Source organism: Suricata suricatta, chromosome 1 (assembly GCF_006229205.1).
Source record: "Suricata suricatta isolate VVHF042 chromosome 1, meerkat_22Aug2017_6uvM2_HiC, whole genome shotgun sequence".
Lineage (NCBI taxonomy): Eukaryota > Metazoa > Chordata > Mammalia > Carnivora > Herpestidae > Suricata > Suricata suricatta.
The window spans coordinates 46,769,094-46,772,944 of NC_043700.1; the positions used below are offsets into that span (position 1 = coordinate 46,769,094).

A 3,851-nucleotide genomic window follows, 5' to 3' on the forward strand; every position below is an offset into this window, starting at 1 on the left:
AAAAATACAGAATGCTTCAGAAATTTGCATTCATCCATGCACAGGGGCCATGCTAATCTTCTCTATGTCATTCCAATTTTAGTACATGTGCTGCCCAAGCAAGCATAGTCTTATCTTTTTATTTATCTTCTAGTTGCTTTGGATTTAATTTTCTCTCTTTTTTCAAATTCTAATTTTCCCTCTGGCTTCTTAAGGTAGAGATTTAAATCATTATTTTTAAACAGTTTTTCTTTTATTATATGAGTATTTAAAGCTATACGTTACCTCTAAGCATTACTTTAGCTGCATGAAATAGCTTTTTTTTTTAACTTTTATTTATTTTTGAGAGACAGAGACAGAGCATGAGTGGGGGAGGGGCAGCGAGAGAGGGAGACAGAATCTGAAGCAGGCTCCAGACTCTGAGCTGTCCGCAGAGAGTCTGATTTGGGGCTCAAACTCATGAATCGTAAGATCATGACATCAGCCAAAGTTGGATGCTCAACTGACTGAGCCACCCAGGCGCCCCTTTTTTATGTTTTTGTTTTTTTAGAAAGATTTTGACATATTGCATTTTTATTATATTTTAGTTAAAAATATTTTCTAATTTCTCTAGTGATTTATTCTTTAATTCAGGCTTACTTAGAAGTATGATTATTAATTTCCAAACATTTAAAGGGGTTTTTTTTAATAGCTTAGTATTACGATTTCTAATTTAATTCCATTTAGTCAGAGAACATACTTCATAAGATTTTAAAAAAATTTATTGGGACTTGTTTTTATGACCCAACACATGATCTGTATTAGAGAAATTTCCATGTTCATGTTTAGAAACAGTATATTCTACAGTTTGGAGTGGATTACTCTATGAAGGTCAATTAAATAAAGTTGATTGATGGAGTTGTTCTAAATGTAGAACCACATATATTCTATCTATATAGTGACTTTTACATCCTTACTGATTTTCTTTCTACTTTTTTTTATCAATTATTTAGAGAAGGATGCTAAAATCCTGAATAATGATTGTAGATTTGTCTATTCTTTCCTTTAGTTTTGTTAGTTTTTGCTTCAAGTGTATTAAACCCTAAGTGGTCCCACGTTTTTTCATTGAGAGACACAGAATATCTGGTTGTGTCCCTTTTAATGATAATAGTTACTGACGGTCCGATCCTAGGTCCACTGACTTATTAGAGATTATATAAAGTTGATATTTTAGTTCTATCAGTTCCTTTCAATTTAGTGGGTTTCTTCTCAGCTACTATTTAAAAACAATTTTTTAAATGCTTATTTATTTTTGAGAGAGAGAGAGAGCGCGCGAGTGAGCACGAGCAGGGGAGGGGCAGAGAGAGAGGGAGACAGAGAATCCAAAGCAGGCTGTGAGCTGTCAGCACAAAGCCCGATGTGGGGCTCGAACTCATGAACAGTGAGGTTATGATCTGAGCCAAAGTCAGATGCTCAACTGACAGAGCCACCCAGGTGCCCCATCTTCTCAGCTGCTGTTTTTTATGTAGTTATACCATCTGTATAATTGTTTCATTCTCTCCATTTGTCTGTTTTCAAAATAATGAATTGGTTGCAATCATCCTTCAAGGTGACCACTTAAGATTTTTCTAAAAATATCTTTATAAATACATGGATTTGAACCAAGTTGATGGATTTTTAATCCACTGTAACTGTTGTTCTTACTGACACTCATTCTGTAACATCTTTGGCTTGTGAAAGCCTCATGTTGGCTCACGAATCTCATTTACATGACCTTAGTAGTTTTTGGTGGCTTCATCTTTAATTGATATGACAAGATGTTTCAGACTCATCTTGTACATTTCTTGCCCTAGACTGGTATTGGCCATTTATTTCAAAAAGCCACCATGCTTTTCTTTTTAAAGTGGGAAATGATATTTCAATACCACAATCTGGGTGCTAGGGATGATCTTTTCATTTGGTCACTGTTTCTAGGTCCCACTGTCTCTTGTAAAAAAATGTTTTTTAATGTTTATTTATTTTTGAAGGAGAGAGAGAGACACAGTGTGAGTGGGGGAGGGGCAGAGAGAGAGGGAGACACAGAATCTGAAACTGGCTCCAGCCTCTGAGCTGTCAGCATAGAGCCCAGTGTGGGGCTTGAACTCACAAACTGCAAGATCATAGCGGGAGCTGAAGTGGGAGACTTAACCAACTGAGCCAGCAGGCACCCTTAGATCCAACTTTTTCTTAAATAGATTTTTATAAATGAGAACTCCCCTCTCATAAGCCTTGCTTGTGACAGGATAGGTCAGTCCAGGACACGTTGGGACAAGTTGTTCTAGACGTTTTTCACTTTAGTTCCTGATTTTGCCTTGCATATTCCTGGCAATCACTTCATCATTTAGGTTTTAGGTCCTGAACTCGTGTTCCCCTGAATTCTCCTAGTTTCAACACATGTCTGGTTATCTGGACTTTCTGATTCTCTCAGGGCTAGAGTCCTTTCTTCCTTATTAACCTGGCTAGTGACCATCTGGTCACCACAGCTCTGATTCCCAAGTGATGCCATCAGTCAGCTGTGAGACGCAACAGGAAGCCTTAAGGCCTGATTTGCTGACTTTTAAGGAGTGAGGCCTTCTCAAACAGGAAAAACCTTTAGGAAAGGGCCCGTTGATCTGTCTATGAAGCATGGAATGTCATCAACCCAGATCTCCTTTTGGCATGATGGAATCTGGGCCTTATTCCCTACCCTAAAGTCCACGGGGAGACTTTTTGCCAGAATTATTATTGATTTCAAAACATTTTATGTTCTGAAGAAGGGTGGGAAAAGGCACATGATTTGTTTTGGAAGATGTTTTGCCTCACCTCAGGTTGTGTCTCATCTTCCAATAATTAGTGGGATGAGTGGATTACCTGCTTTCTCTTGTGAAAGGAAAAAAGGAAGAGAAAAATAACTCATAATTCTCTGGAGAAGCAACATGGAATTAAAAATGGAAAAAGAGATACCACTTATACATTCCATTTACCTCCAGCAAACACTGTGCCGGGGAGGCCTTGACCACAGAATACACAATGCCAGAAATGAATGCCGACTCCTTTTATTTATTTTTTCAAATGTGACATATTTTCCACAGAATTTGATTCTGATTTTTGCTATGACTGCCTATGGACACTCAGTTACTGGAAACCTATAATGCCAGTTCTTTGCTAAGTGACTTTGGCAAGGCCTTCCCTAGCATTTAATCTCAGTAAGAAGGCTCCCGAGGCTCCATTAGCTGTATAAAGAATTATAGATATATTAGCCCAAGTTGGATGGAGCCCAGAACAGCTGTACTGCTCTTTATGTGCAAGAAAATTTCTCAGAGATATATTATGCTAAAAGAAAAGTATCCTGGGATTTAACCCTAAATTATGTGCATGATGAACACAAGAATTCCTAAATTTTACAAAACAACTCTATTCCTGAAAACTGTTGTGTTGAATCTAATGTTGCATGCCCAAACCTACTTCCCTATTCAATACCTTATAATTTCAAATTTGCTTAATCTCCATTTGTGGCTGAAGGTCAATGTGATACTCTTATCTTTCAGTCCTATTCTCTAAGTTTCTTTGACAAGTATTTGCATGTAAAAAATGTAAATATACTGTGATAGCTATATATATATATTATTTTAGAGAGAGTGCATGTCCACAAGTTGGGGAGAGAGGAAGAGGGAAGAGAGAGAGAATCCCAAGCAGGGAGTCTCCTCAGTGAGGAGCCTGATGTGGGTCTTGATCCCATTCCCCTGAACCAAAATCAAGAGACGGAGGCTCAACCGACTAAGCCACCTAGGTGTCTCAATAGCTATGAATTTAGAGGTGAGTTTGTTAAATATTTTGGTAAAGTGAATATTCACTCAGTATTTTGGTTTTTACAT

General features: G+C 37.6%; 1 non-coding gene across 1 annotated transcript; it reads right to left on the reverse strand.

Moving 5' to 3' along the window:
• LOC115303359 lies at positions 1-102 on the reverse strand. The gene has a single exon (XR_003913994.1). It is a non-coding gene; the product is annotated as a U6 spliceosomal RNA (small nuclear RNA).
• Between the last annotated feature and the right edge of the window lie 3,749 nt (positions 103-3,851).